Source organism: Oncorhynchus masou, unplaced genomic scaffold (assembly GCF_036934945.1).
Source record: "Oncorhynchus masou masou isolate Uvic2021 unplaced genomic scaffold, UVic_Omas_1.1 unplaced_scaffold_7053, whole genome shotgun sequence".
NCBI lineage: Eukaryota > Metazoa > Chordata > Actinopteri > Salmoniformes > Salmonidae > Oncorhynchus > Oncorhynchus masou.
Window position 1 is genome coordinate 1 of NW_027013517.1, and position 15,968 is coordinate 15,968.

Consider the following 15,968-nt stretch of genomic DNA (forward strand, 5'->3'; position numbering starts at 1 on the left):
GGGTAGACTAGTGGTTAGAGTGGAGGGAGCGGCGGGTAGACTAGTGGTTGTGAGGGAGGGGCGCAAGGGCAGCGTAGTGGTTAGAGTGGAGGGGCGGCGGGTAGCCTAGTGGTTAGAGTGGGAGGGGCGCAAGGGTAGCCTAGTGGTTAGAGGGAGGGGCGGCGGGCAGCGTAGTGGTTAGAGTGGAGGCGGCGGGTAGCCTAGTGGTTGGGGAGTGGAGGGGCGGCGGGTAGCCTAGTGGTTAGAGTGGAGGGGCGGCGGGTAGCCTAGTGGTTAGAGTGGAGGGGCGGCGGGTAGCCTAGTGGTTAGAGTGGAGGGGCGGCGGGGTAGACTAGTGGTTAGAGTGGAGGGGCGGCGGGTAGACTAGTGGTTAGAGTGGGAGGGGCGGCGGGTAGCCTAGTGGTTAGAGTGGAGGCGGCGGGTAGCCCAGTGGTTAGAGGGAGGGGCGGTAGCCTAGTGGTTAGAGGGAGGGGCGGCGGGTAGCCTAGTGGTTAGAGTGGAGGGGCGGCGGGTAGCCTAGTGGTTAGAGGGAGGGGCGGCGGGCAGCCTAGTGGTTAGAGTGGAGGGGCGGCGGGTAGCCTAGTGGTTAGAGGGAGGGGCGGCGGGTAGCCTAGTGGTTAGAGTGGAGGCGGCGGGTAGCCTAGTGGTTAGAGGGAGGGGCGGCGGGTAGCCTAGTGGTTAGAGCGTTGGACTAGTAACTGAAAGGTTGCTGGATCGAATCCCAGAGCTGACAAGGTAAAACAAATCAGTTCTGCTCCTGAACAAGGCAGTTAACCCACTTCCTGGTAGACCATCACTGTAAATAAGAATTTGTTCTGACTTGCCTAGTTAAATAAAGGTTACATTTAAAAATGTAATTGAACAATTAAATGCATGCAAGTGAGGCTTTGTTCTTTTCTGATGACAGGAAACAACAGCGAAATAACAGGCAAACGACACAGTAACCATGCGATAATAACACCTTCAATGCTAACTTATTTCTTGCTATGCCTTGACAGCCTTCCCCTGGTTTGGGATGGACATCGGCGGTACTCTGGTGAAGCTGGTCTACTTCGAGCCTAAGGACATCACGGCGGAGGAGGAACAGGAAGAGGTGGAAAACCTGAAGAGCATCCGCTACTTGACCTCCAACACGGCGTACGGGAAGACGGGGCGTCAGAGACGTCCACCTGGAACTGAAAAACCTGACCATGTGTGGCCGGACGGGCAACCTGCACTTCATCCGCTTCCCCACGCAGGCCATGCACCGCTTCATCCAGATGGGCAGCGACAAGAACTTCTCCAGCCTCCACACCACGCTCTGCGCCACTGGTGGAGGGGCCTACAAGTTCGAGAACGACTTCAGAACGGTGAGTGAGAGAATTAGACAACGGGTGACCTGACAAACTTGCAGCCCAATTTCTACCAGCATGTCACATACGAAGCTCTCCCGCCCTCCATTTGGCAAATTTGACCATAAGAGTCTGTAATACCTACTTGTTTCAAGCAGACCACCATAGTCCCTGTGCCCAAGAAAGCGAAGGTAACCTGCCTAAATGACTACCGTCCGTCTGTAGTCTGGGACTAAACACCTCCCTCTGCAACTGGGTCCTGGACTTCCTGATGGGCCACCCCCAGGTGGTAAGGGTAGGCAACACATCTATCACCCTAATCTTCAACACTGGGCCCTCAGGGGTGCATCCTTAGTCCCCTCCTGTACTCCCTGTTCACCCACGACTGCGTGGCCAAACACGACTCCATCACCATTATTAAGTTTGCTGACGACATAACGGTGGTAGGCCTGATCGCCGACAACGATGAGACAGGATATAGGGAGGAGGTCAGAGACCTGGCAGTATGGTGCCAGGACAACAACCTCTTCCACAACGTGATCAAGACAAAGAAGCTGATCGTGGACTACAGGAAAAGGAGGTGAACACGCCCCATTCTCATCGATGGGGCTGCAGTGTGGCAAGTCAAGAGCTTCAAGATCCTTGGTGTCCACATCCCGAACAAACTATCATGGTCCAAACACACCAAGACAGTCGTGAAGAGGGCACGACAAAAACGATTCCCCCTCAGGAGACCGAAAAGATTTGGCATGGGTCCTCAGATCCTCAAAACGTTCTACAGCTGCACCATCGAGAGCATCCTGACCGGTTGCATCACCGCCTGACATGGCAACTGCTCTGCCTCCGACCGTAAGGCCTACAGAGGGCAATGTGTCACTGGGGCCAAGCCCCCTGACATCAGGACCTCTATACTAGCCGGTGTCAGAGGAAGGCCCAAAGACTCGAGTCACCTAAGCCATAGACTGTTCTCTCTGTTCCGCATGGCAAGCGGTACCAGAGTGCCGAGTCTAGGTCCAAAAGGCTCCTGAACAGCTTCTCCCCCCCCCCCCCAAGCATTAAGACTGCCGAACAATTAATAAAATGGCCACCCAGACTATTTGCATTGAACCACCCCCCCCTTTGTTTTGCTGCTACTTGCTGTTTATTATCTATGCATGGTCACTTTACCCCTAACTACATGTACAAATTACTTTGACTAACCTGCACCCCCGCACATTGACTCGGTACCAGTACCCCTGTATATAGCCTCCACATTGACTCGGTACCAGTACCCCTGTATATAGCCTCCACATTGACTCGGTACCAGTACCCCCTGTATATAGCCTCATTGTTGCAATTCATTGAAAAAAAAATTATTCAGTAAAATATTTTCTTAACTCTATCTTTAAACTGCATTGTTGGTTAAGGGCTTGTAAGTCAGCATTTCACGGTAAGGTCTACTACACCTGTTGTATTCGGCACATGTGAATAATAGTTTGATTTGATTCCAGTCAAGGAAGGGTGTTCTGTGTTTGATAAGACATTGTTTTAAAAATTTTGTCTGAACTTGAGGCCGATGCGTTACTGTACCAGTGCTGCAAAGACGAGCTGTGCTGTCAGGCACTTGGTTGTGGTGCTGACCGGCTGGGCCTCTATGTTGTCTGGCCGCAGACCTGATTTGTTTACGTAGTCAGGGTTGAGGAGCAGGTGACTGAGGTTTTGCATCATGCTTTGGTTTTCCTCACACCACCTCTCTCTCTCCTCCTCCCCCTACAGATGGCTGATTTAGAGCTGTTGAAGCTGGATGAGCTTGACTGTCTGATTCATGGCCTGCTCTGTGGACTCCGTGAGGTTCAACGGCCACCCCGAGTGCTTCTACTTTGAGAACCCGTCAGACACCCAGAACAGTGTGAAGACACCGTGCAGTCTGGACGACCCGCTCCCTATGCTGCTGGTCAACATTGGATCTGGGGTTAGCATCCTGGCTGTATACTCCAAAGACGACTACAAACGGGTCACCGGCACAAGGTACAGGGCACAGGGATGAACTTTAAGTTTTTTTTGTGTTTTTTTTTTAAAGCCTTGCAAGGTCTGTATTTTTATGATTTCTGGTAGTGTTTAAAATCTGAAATGTTTCAGGACAGTGCTGTTCTGTAACTTGGCTGTGGTTAAGTCAGGGTTAAAGTGACAGGGCTTTGGGTCAGCTTACAGTTCCACTGTGACCTGTTCTGCCTAACTCCACAAGCACCCCCCGTCTCAGGCTGAGAGGGGACTCCTTTTTAGGCCACTGTTGTGTGTTCATTCAGAACCACTTTCCAGAACCCCGGCACGAGGGACGAAGCCGTAACTTGAAGCATGCATGCGTGTAACTACAAAATTCCACTCATTTACGATTTGATGTCATTGCCCATTTGATGTGTTCCTGTGCCTGATGCCTTCTCTGTGTCCTCCTCTCAGTCTTGGTGGGGGGACGTTCCTGGGCCTGTGCTGCCTGCTGACTGGGTGTGAGACATTTGAAGAGGCTCTGGATATGGCTAGCAGAGGCGACAGCAGCAATGTGGACAAGCTGGTGAGGGATATCTACGGAGGAGACTATGAGCGTTTCAGCCTCCAAGGATCTGCTGTGGCCTCCAGGTGAAGGAGGGATCACTCAGTACTGGAATAATACTGGATATACCATGATAATTATACTGGATATACCATGATAATTATACTGGATATACCATGATGATTATACTGGATATACCATGATGATTATACTGGATAAACCATGATAATTATACTGGATATACCATGATGATTATACTGGATATACCATGATGATTATACTGGATAAACCATGATAATTATACTGGATATACCATGATGATTATACTGGATATACCATGATGATTATACTGGATATACCATGATGATTATACTGGATATACCATGATGATTATATTTGGATAAACCATGATGATTATACTGGATATACCATGATGATTATACTGGATATACCATGATGATTATACTGGATATACCATGATGATTATACTGGATATACCATGATGATTATACTGGATATACCATGATGATTATACTGGATATACCATGATGATTATACTGGATATACCATGATGACTATACTGGATATACCATGATAATTATACTGGATATACCATGATAATTATACTGGATATACCATGATGATTATACTGGATATACCATGATGATTATACTGGATATACCATGATGATTATACTGGATATACCATGATAATTATACTGGATATACCATGATGATTATACTGGATATACCATGATGATTATACTGGATATACCATGATGATTATACTGATATACCATGATGATTATACTGGATATACCATGATGATTATACTGGATATACCATGATGATTATACTGGATATACCATGATGATTATACTGGATATACCATGATAATTATACTATATATATATATATACCATGATAATAGATACACTGAACAAAAATATATAAATGCAACATGCAACAATTTCAAATATTGAAGGATTTCTTTTAAATGCCAAGTCTGTCATCAAGGCAGAGGGTGGCTACTTTTGAAGAATCTCAAATATACAGATCAAAATAAGTTTAACACTGTTTTTGTTTTGGTTACTACAATTCCATATGTGTTATTTCAGTTTCAATGTCTTTACCACCATTTATACAATGTAGAAAATAGTAAAAAGAAAGACAACCCTGGAACGAGTGTCAACTTTTGACTGGTACTGTAAGCATGTACAGTTGAAGTCTGAAGTTTACATCCACTTAGGGTTGGAGTCATTAACACTGCTTTTCAACCACTCCACAAATGTCTTGTTAACAAACTATAGTTTTGGCAAGTCGGTTAGGACATCTACTTTGTGCATGACAAGTAATTTTTCCAACAATTGTTTACAGACAGATTATTTCACTTATAATTCAATGTATCACAATTCCAGTGGGTCAGAAGTTTACATACACTAACTTGACTGTGCCTTTAAACAGCTTGGAAAATTCCAGAATTATGTCATGGCTTTAGAAGTTTGATAACCTAATTGGACATCATTTGAGTCAATTGAGGTGTACCTGTGGATGTATTTCAAGGCCTACCTTCAAACTCAGTGCCTCTTTGCCTGACATCATGGGAAAATCCAATGAAATCAGACCTCAGAAAAATGTAGACCTCCACAAGTCTGGTTCATCCTTGGGAGCAATTTCCAAATGCCTGACGGTACCACGTTAATCTATACAAACAATAGTGTGCAAGTATAAACACCATGGGACCACGCAGCCGTCATACCGCTCAGGAAGGAGATGCGTTCTGTCTCCTAAAGATGATCGTACTTTGGTGTGAAAAGTGCAAATCAATCCCAGAACAACAGAAAAGGATCTTGTGAAGATGCTGGAGGAAACAGGTACAAAAGTATCTATATCCACAGTAAAACGAGTCCTATATCGACATAATCTGAAAGGCCGCTCAACAAGGAAGAAGCACTGCTCCAAAACCGCCATAAACAAGCCAGACTACGGTTTGCAACTGCACATGGGGACAAAGATTGTACTTTTTGGAGAAATGTCCTCTGGTCTGATGAAACAAAAATAGAACTGTTTACTACAATGACCATCGTTATGTTTGGAGGAACTGGTGCACTTCACAAAATAGATGGCAGCATGAGGAAAGAAAATTATGTGGATATATTGATGCAACATCTCAAGACAGGAAGTTAAAGCTTGGTCACAAATGGGTCTTCCAAATGGACAATGACCCCAAGCATACTTCCAAAGTTGTGGCAAAATGGCTTAAGGACTACAAGGTCAAGGTATTGGAGTGGCCATCACAAAGCCATGACCTCAATCCCATAGGAGAATTTGTTGGCAGAACTGAAAAAGTGTATGCGAGCAAGGAGGCCTAGAAGCCTGACTCAGTTACACCAGCTCTGCCAGGAGGAATTGGCCAAAATTCACCCAACTTATTGTGGGACGCTTGTGGAAGGCTACCCAAAATGTTTGACCCAAGTTAAACAATTTAAAGGCAATGCTACCAAATACTAATTGAGTGTATGTAAACTTCTGACCCACTGGGAATGTGATGAAAGAAATAAAGCTGAAATCATTTCTCTACTATTATTCTGACATTTCACATTCTTAAAATAAAGCGGTGATCCTAACTGACCTAAAACAGGAATATTTACTAGGATTAAATGTCAAGAATTGTGAAAAACTGAGTTAAATGTATTTGGCCAAGATGTATGTAAACTTCCGACTTCAACTCTGTGTGTGTGTGTGTGTGTGTGTGTGTGTGTGTGTGTGTGTGTAATTGTTACGGTAGTTAATGAACTGTAGAAGCACATAAGCTATATAAGCTACTGCTACACAGTACATGGTGCAATGTAGGTTAAGTAACAGTGTCTTTGTCCCAGAAGGGAGCTATATCACTGGCTTTGATTTGATGTTCAATTCCCTATTAATTCTAAACCAAACTCTTAATGGTATCGTTTTTTAAATTTTAAAGAATAATTTGTTCATTCCTAATAGAAGTTCTTCTGATTCTTATGTCATGCTTTCGTTATTTTAACACAGCTTTGGCCACATGATGAGTAAGCGTCGCAGACTCCATCAGCAAAGAGGACCTGGCCCGGGCCATGCTGGTCACCATCACCAATAACATCGGTTCCATTGCACGCACGTGCCGTCGAACGAGGTCATCGCACAAACATTCTCCCTGCAGTTTTTACATTAATATTCATTCACTTAGTTCATGTTTCAGGAGAAGTAGTTGTCTGCATGGCCTATTTGCATTTACATTTTTTTTTTTTTAAACATCCGAGTCATTTTAGTCAGTTATCCAGAGTGACTTTGTGTTCAAACAAGAGTAGTGCAACCGGTGTGAAATGGCTAGCTAGTTAGCGGTGGTGTGCAAGTAGCGTTTAAATCCATGACGTCATTCACCCGAGACCTTTGAAGTAGTTACTTCTTGCTTCCAGTGTAAGAGCCATTGGTTTCAGTGTGGAGCTGATAGATAACGATGTTTTCCATGTAGATGCAGTTGATGACGTAAGCTCAGGTGGTCCCTGGTTCAAGCCCAGGGTTTTGGGGGGACAAGGAGAGGAACCAGGTTGTGCACCAGTTACAGTAGCTAGGTGAGACAACCACATTTCAGTCTTTTTGGGGTGGTTTTCTGTATGCTTTCAGCTTCTTTAGTGTTTCCATGGTGATCAAGCAGCATTGTACAGGGCTTTCAAAGCGCACTGAACTTCAGCATCTGGCCCGTAGACCTTTTTCCAAAAGCGTGAACTACAGTATAAAACATTGCTGCTTGGCAATAGAGTAATTCTAGTGTCCGTGATCTCTCTCTAATAGTGATAGCTCTGACAAAAGGATGAGGCCCGACACATAAGCTTGAATAAAATAAGTGATACGAGCAAAGAGTCGTGTGCAGGTTTCTCTTTTACTTCACGTTCCCACACACCTGCTGCAAGATCACTCAGATGTGGGGCTGCTTTAAAAATAAAACATAAATGAGTGTCAGTGATCGTACAGATACTGTACCAGCTGACTTCCTTCTCTGCTCTGGCCTTGTACGTTGATAACAGGGGAAGTACAGCAGACTCCTGTCTTTTAGCTCCACTTTGTGTTTATCATGAGTACTTATTTGTATCCCCATTGGATGTTGGTATTTTATTAGGATCCTCATTGGCTGTTGGTTTTTTATTAGGATCCCCATTGGCTGTTGGTATTTTATTAGGATCCGCATTGGCTGTTGGTATTTTATTAGGATCCCCATTGGCTGTTGGTATTTTATTAGGATCCCCATTGGCTGTTGGTATTTTGTTAGGATCCCCATTGGCTGTTGCAAAAGCAGCAGCTACTCTTCCTGGGGTCCACATGAAACATGACATAATACAGAACATTAATAGACAACAGCTCAAGGACAGCACTACATAAATACATTAAAAAAAACAATGTTTCTAGAGTTCTGTTATGAACTGTATATTGACCGTCTCTGCATGTTTTGGATACATTTAAATTGATGCCAGTACTATGACATTTTCACTTTCAGAAAATCGAGAGAGTTGTGTTTGTTGGGAACTTCTTACGGATCAACACCGTGTCTACTAAGCTGCTGGCCTACGCCGTGGACTTCTGGTCCAAGGGACAACTGAAGGCCCTGTTCCTAGAACACGAGGTACAACGCTTCATTTGAGTTGGAAGATTTTAGATTCTGTCAGACTGGATGTAAACAAAGTTGTCAACTCTACCCCAAAGCTCCCAGAGTTCATCATTTTGAGTGTTATTAATAATACTATATTTTCCACCTTGTATGTTTTCTGTAGGGATATTTTGGCGCGGTTGGGGCATTCCTGGAGCTGCTGAGGTCGTCTGAGGAGCCATGATGATATGCCAATATCATCCCTCAAGAAGCTGCCGAGAAGCCGCCACAGGAAACTGGAAAAAGCCATTTAATAATTTAACTCTAAATATGTTTGAACTATTTTTCTCTAAAAAATACCCTCAAATAGAGGTTTTAATAATAAAAGCTAATTTAATGTCTCATGTCATGAACCCTGTGTGGCAGGTAAGTGCTAAGGGTCACAGAGACTGTGTTAGTTTCTTGGTACTGTGTGTAAATATCTAGTCTCGTAGTTCTAGAGTGCACTAAAGCCAAAACCTGCTGAGTCTGCAGTCTTCGATATAGAGGAAAGGGAGTTTCTCTCAACATGTGAATATTGTGCCTTGTCTGCTGCTGTTCTGTCCATCTTTGTGAAAAAGGCCGGGGGGAGTGTATTTGTATCAAATGAAGGGACCAAAGAGGCTGATTCATCATAATTGACTGGCCCTTTTAATTCAGCATGTCACAACGAGGGTCCACTCTCCTGTTGCTTGTGGCACATTCATCATAGCTTCATTAACGCGTCATGGTTAACAGACATGGGGTGTTATAAACCCAAGGTTCACCAGCCTCCTCAAACTCTCTAGTCTCTGTTAGTGATGAAGTGCTGTTGGTACGCTCTGTCAGGTTAAGATATATGTTATGAATATTGATACTCTGGTTATTTTGAGATGCTGCACTACGAGTCCAGTACAAGTATCCACTTCTGTTCGTTTCACACTTGCCTATCTTCTCCAAACCTCGGACCATGACGACACCCCTCTACAACCAGTGGTGATGTAGAATCGTCTAGTGTTTTGAATTGCCTAGTAAGGACTTTGTGGTGTTTTATCTAACGTAGTTGTAAGAAAGCTACATAACTACTGGCAGCAGTTGGTCTACATAGTGATTTTTTAAAATTTTTTTTAAGTATTGTATTTATGTCGGTGTGGGAGTTCCTCAGCCAGTGCGAAGGGTTCATTTACCTGCAGTTTGGACAGGACATCTCTATTTTGGCCCCCAAAGCAATTCCCATAGCTGCTATCAATCTTCTTGTTTTATACACCAGTTAAAGCTATTCAATGTGAATGTGCTTGTAGCTAGAATATTGAAGGACCACCACACTAGACATGATTTACCTGTTGGCTTAGGTATTTAAAACGGCAGCAATAACTGGGCAGCAAGTAGTCAAAGAAACATCCCATTTATTGCGTCCATCATAATGACCTCCTCTGTTAGAATCCAATGTCTCAGCCTTTGCTATTATGACATCACAGAATGTTCTGTTCTTTTTTTCCCTTCCTCTCACTGTTGGTTAATGGCCTCCACCTATCAGGTGGCACTCGTTGTCAAACTGGGTAGCAGTTTACTTACTGGCTACTCTGTGCCACCCACTTCTCACCTCAAACTTGTTTTGTTGCCTTTTTGTTTTTAGTAGAACTATGATTCTGTGCCCTACGGTCTCTTTGTTTTCTTCTTCATGTAAAAGTGTTTATGATTCAGTGTGGTTCTTTGAAGGCTTCAGTTAGACCTATGTGAAGTCACGAGTCTCACTGCAACATGGAGTTTAGTCGGGTTAGTAGATGGTATCATTCAACTGCATGGGATTCTGATTTGATTTCATAAAGATCTTATTTTTTATTTTTTTTGAGGGGGGATGATTTTTCAAATGTTCATTTTGTGGTTTTCTGTATCGTTTTTTGGCTTATTACAAGCATCCCCTGTTCACATTTGCATGCATGCTCTTGTGAAAGTGACAATAGGCCTTGGTACTAGTCTGGATCAATGGTTAAATTTGGGATTACCATTTCAATATTTATAACCCCCCCCCCAATAGCAGATTTGTATATTTATATTTAACCCCAATAGCAGGTCCCAATTTACATTCTATTTATTGAAGTGTAATAACTACTGGTATGTTGAAACACCTCAAGCGTCCTAGAACAACGTCCTGTAAAGTTGCGTCAGCCACTGACGTCCTTGTGCTGGGAGGTAACATTACGTGAAGACGTTTCTCTGTACTTTACAAAACTCAAATTTCCTGCCAAGTTAAATTGAATGAAGTTAAAATAAAGTTGTTTGTTTTTCTTTTTTTTGCATCAATGTATTAGACACTGCTGAAGAACGACCTTACAAGTCTGGTATTGAAGCATTGTGAATACATGCCTGCCGTTCAAGTCCGTTTTTAGTGTGTTAGCCTGGCTCAATGTGGAGCTCGTCTTCCTCTAGTATTTACATAGTGCACGTATCTCGTGAATTGGAGCCATCAAATCTGCATTATGTAAGAGCTCTGTACAAGGAATATTACTTGCCATTTGCCTCATGCATCTGCTTTACGACCATGAAAAAGCTCTGAGTGATTTGGAGTTAAAGCAAAATCATTAGTGGTATCTATTGACCCTCGTTAGTGAACAGGAGAAGCTTTAGTGGTATCCCCTGACCCTCGTTAGTGAACAGGAGAAGCTTTAGTGGTATCCCCTGACCCTCGTTAGTGAACAGGAGAAGCTTTAGTGGTATCCCCTGACCCTCGTTAGTGAACAGGAGAAGCTTTAGTGGTATCCCTGACCCTCGTTAGTGAACAGGAGAAGCTTTAGTGGTATCCCCTGACCCTCGTTAGTGAACAGGAGAAGCTTTAGTGGTATCCCCTGACCCTCGTTAGTGAACAGGAGAAGCTTTAGTGGTATCCCCTGACCCTCGTTAGTGAACAGGAGAAGCTTTAGTGGTATCCCTTGACCCTCGTTAGTGAACAGGAGAAGCTTTAGTGGTATCCCCTGACCCTTATTAGTGAACAGGAGAAGCTTTAGTGGTATCCCCTGACCCTCGTTAGTGAACAGGAGAAGCTTTAGTGGTATCCCCTGACCCTTATTAGTGAACAGGAGAAGCTTTAGTGGTATCCCCTGACCCTTATTAGTGAACAGGAGAAGCTTTAGTGGTATCCCCTGACCCTTATTAGTGAACAGGAGAAGCTTTAGTGGTATCCCCTGACCCTTATTAGTGAACAGGAGAAGCTTTAGTGGTATCCCCTGACCCTCGTTAGTGTTAGTGAACAGGAGAAGCTTTAGTGGTATCCCCTGACCCTTATTAGTGAACAGGAGAAGCTTTAGTGGTATCCCCTGACCCTCGTTAGTGTTAGTGAACAGGAGAAGCTTTAGTGGTATCCCCTGACCCTCGTTAGTGAACAGGAGAAGCTTTAGTGGTATCCCCTGACCCTTATTAGTGAACAGGAGAAGCTTTAGTGGTATCCCCTGACCCTCATTAGTGAACAGGAGAAGCTTTAGTGGTATCCCCTGACCCTCGTTAGTGTTAGTGAACAGGAGTTTAATCCCTGGTAAATATCATAGAACATGCTATACAGTAGCTTCTGTATTAATCTATTTTATGTTCTAGCAATGCTGCAAATTATGCCAATAACTCCAAAACAAGCAAGTGATTTGGTTGTTCAAAGCTTTTGTTTTGTGATCTTCAGAATAATGCAAACAGGTTTGTCTTTTGATCTGAGAATCCTTTTTTGTATTTTTATTTTTTTTTGTTCTTGATTGAATTTCTTCTGCTGATATTTAAAGGACACCATCTATAGTCCAGAAAGCTTTATAGGATGGACCTTTTTATCACGCTGATCTGATAGGATGGACCTTTTTATCACGCTGATCTGATAGGATGGACCTTTTTATCACGCTGATCTGATAGGATGGACCTTTTTATCACGCTGATCTGATAGGATGGACCTTTTTATCACGCTGATCTGATAGGATGGACCTTTTTATCACGCTGATCTGATAGGATGGACCTTTTATCACGCTGATCTGATAGGATGGACCTTTTTATCACGCTGGATCGATAGGATGGACCCTTTTTATCACGCTGATCTGATAGGATGGACCCTTTTTATCACGCTGATCTGATAGGATGGACCCTTTTTATCACGCTGATCTGATAGGATGGACCCTTTTTATCACGCTGATCTGATAGGATGGACCCTTTTTATCACGCTTGATCTGATAGGATGGACCCTTTTTATCACGCTGATCTGATAGGATGGACCCTTTTTATCACGCTGATCTGATAGGATGGACCCTTTTTATCACGCTGATCTGATAGGATGGACCCTTTTATCACGCTTGATCTGATAGGATGGACCCTTTTTATCACGCTGATCTGATAGGATGGACCCTTTTTATCACGCTGATCTGATAGGATGGACCCTTTTATCACGCTGATCTGATAGGATGGACCCTTTTTATCACGCTGATCTGATAGGATGGACCCTTTTATCACGCTGATCTGATAGGATGGACCTTTTTATCACGCTGATCTGATAGGATGGACCCTTTTATCACGCTGATCTGATAGGATGGACCCTTTTTATCACGCTGATCTGATAGGATGGACCTTTTTATCACGCTGATCTGATAGGATGGACCTTTTTATCACGCTGATCTGATAGGATGGACCTTTTATCACGCTGATCTGATAGGATGGACCTTTTTATTATGTTGATCTGAATGTACTGTACCTGTAAATATATCCGCCTAGAAATCTTTCTGCTAATGCAATGTCTACACCTCTTTACTGTGTGTAAGGCCACGTTCACACAGGTTGTTCAATTCTGATCTCTTGCCCAATCAGATCAGATCTTTTGCCAATATTGGGGCCAAAAGATCGAAATTGGGCTTCCTGTGTAAATGCAACTTAAGAAAAATTACAAGAAAAGGAACTCTGGAAATATGCTGTCACAATGTGTGTGTTCTGGAATGTCAGTTATTTTCTGAAAGGAATAAATTTGTGAAGCTATTAAGATGTGATTATTGATGCTGTCCGGGGGGGGGGGGGTATTGGTAATTATTTAACTAGGCAAGACGGTTAAGAACAAATTCTTATTTACAGTGAAGGTCTACCCTGTCCAAATCCTAACCTGGACGATGCTGGGTTTGGTGATTCTTGATGCTGTCAGGGAGAGGGGGGATTGGTGATGCTGTCAGGGAGAGGGGGGATTGGTGATGCTGTCAGGGAGAGGGGGAGGTTGGTGATTCTTGGTAAGGTTTGTAGTGATAATAGGAGATGTGAGTGTTGACCATTGCCATAGTAATCTGAATATATCTGCATCTGAGTATTAAAAAAGTTTTTTCCTTCTGTTTTTCGGTCTTTGGTATATCTCGTGTCACATTTATATACAAATACAGTAGTTGACATTCTGGTTAAGCTGAGTTGGCCAGATAAATCAATGCCATAACAGAAAATGATTATACACTGTACGAAACATTAGGAACACCTCCCTTTCCCCTCAGGACTGCCTCAGTTCATCAGAGGCATGGACGATATGGTGTTGAAAGTGTTCCACGGGGATGCTGGCCCATGTTGACTCCAATGTTTCCCACAGTTGTCAAGTTGGCTGGATGTCCTTTGGGTTTGTGGACCATTCTTGATACACACTGGAAACTGAGTGTGAAGAACCTTGCAGCCTTGCAGTTCTTGACACACTCAAACTGGTGCGCCTCGCACCTACTACCATACCCTGTTCAAAAGGCACATATTTAGTGTAGCCCATTCATGACCATAACAGTGCTTGTTTATGGATGACGGACAGAACACCGAGGTGACCATGCTCCGAACACCTGTGTATAACAGAAGGTCACTTCTTTAAAATACTGTTGGTTGTAACTGTTTAAATCGGGTTAAAACGGTGTACAGTAAGTGTTTCATTTCGTATTTGTGAAATAATTTTGATGTGAAAGTAGAAGACTTTATATTTCCAAAACCGTATTGCAAAGCGAGGATTATTAAAGTTTTCTAATTAAACAGTAGTTGACACGGTCCCGGCTGCGGGCGATACTTACGGCTGAGAATCCTAGGGAGTGTCTCATTGGACTCTCCGGATCAGGGTTTCCCTGGCGCATCAACTCATCAAGCTTTGATTATTTGAATCAGCTGTGTCGTGCACTGAGGTAAAGACGGTTGGATATTCGACAGATATTCACCTGTAGTTTTCCTTACGTCCACCAAAGGCAGTTAGGGACCATCAACATAGTGACAAATCAAATTGTTCTAATTTCAATAGCTCTTTAACTGTTACTCCTAAAACTTTAAACTGGTTCTAGCTAACCCGTTGGCATAGACACACTTTTTATTTTTGTCGATTTACATCTCGCACTATTTTAAATTATTTATTACCATTTTTGAATTTCAATAGCTCCTTGGTCATGTGACCTACTGACTTCAAACAAGGTTCATAATGTCCACTGACTGCCCGTCTATATTGCACACCCTTTAGTTTGTCCATTTTCATCTCACACGTTTCTCGTTCATCCATTCATTGCGCGTCACTAATTAGATGAGGCATTTGGCTACCTCAAGAGACTCTTCATTATGTCCAGCCGTTTACCCCAGCTTCATCCAATTAACTCACTTTGACGTGAGGGGGTCACAGCCACCCCAAAGGTGGTATGAGTGCGACCACAAAGGGTAGCATACTACGGTCAGACATCATCAAATTGACATCCGTTAGAGTCACGCCAGGTGGTATCATCAGAGGCTTTTCGGTCTTCCAAACGGGACATCAGTTTCTGCTACTAAACTTCTGCGGACTTTAACTGGGTTTTTACATCGACATCAAGTGCCAGCGCAATACTTATAGGCTTGAGGACCAAATAACCCTCGTGGTATCTAGAGGCATCGTCGACCGGGTGTTCGGAAGAAGCAACAGAAAATAATCATCCCCTTTCAATCATTTGCTTGCCCAGTCAGCCCCCGGGACAGAACCATAGGAACCACCTTTACCAGCGCTTCATTACTATTCCTCACTGTGACACGAGGGGGGGTCACAGTCACACGAGGGGGGTCACAGTCACACGAGGGGGGTCACAGTCACACGAGGGGGGGTCACAGTCACACGAGGGGAGGGGGAGTCACACGAGGGGGAGGGGGGTCACAGTCACACGAGGGGGAGGGGGGTCACAGTCACATGAGGGGGAGGGGAGGTCACAGTCACATGAGTGGGAGGGGGGTCACAGTCACACGAGGGGGAGGGGGGTCACTGTGACACGAGGGGAGGGGGTCACAGTCACACGAGCGGGAGGGGGTTCACAGTCACATGAGGGGGAGGGGGGTCACAGTCACATGAGGGGGAGGGGGGACACAGTCACATGAGGGGGAGGGGGGTCACAGTCACGCGAGGGGGAGTCACACGAGGGGAGGGGGTCACTGTGACACGTGGGGGAGTGTCACAGTCACGCGAGCGGGAGGGGGGGTCACAGTCACACGAGGGGGGTTCACAGTCACATGAGGGG

General features: G+C 44.2%; 1 pseudogene; it reads left to right on the forward strand.

Moving 5' to 3' along the window:
• The first annotated feature begins 998 nt into the window (after positions 1 to 998).
• Positions 999 to 8,710, forward strand: LOC135537067 (pantothenate kinase 1-like; annotated as a pseudogene).
• Positions 8,711 to 15,968: the final 7,258 nt, after the last annotated feature.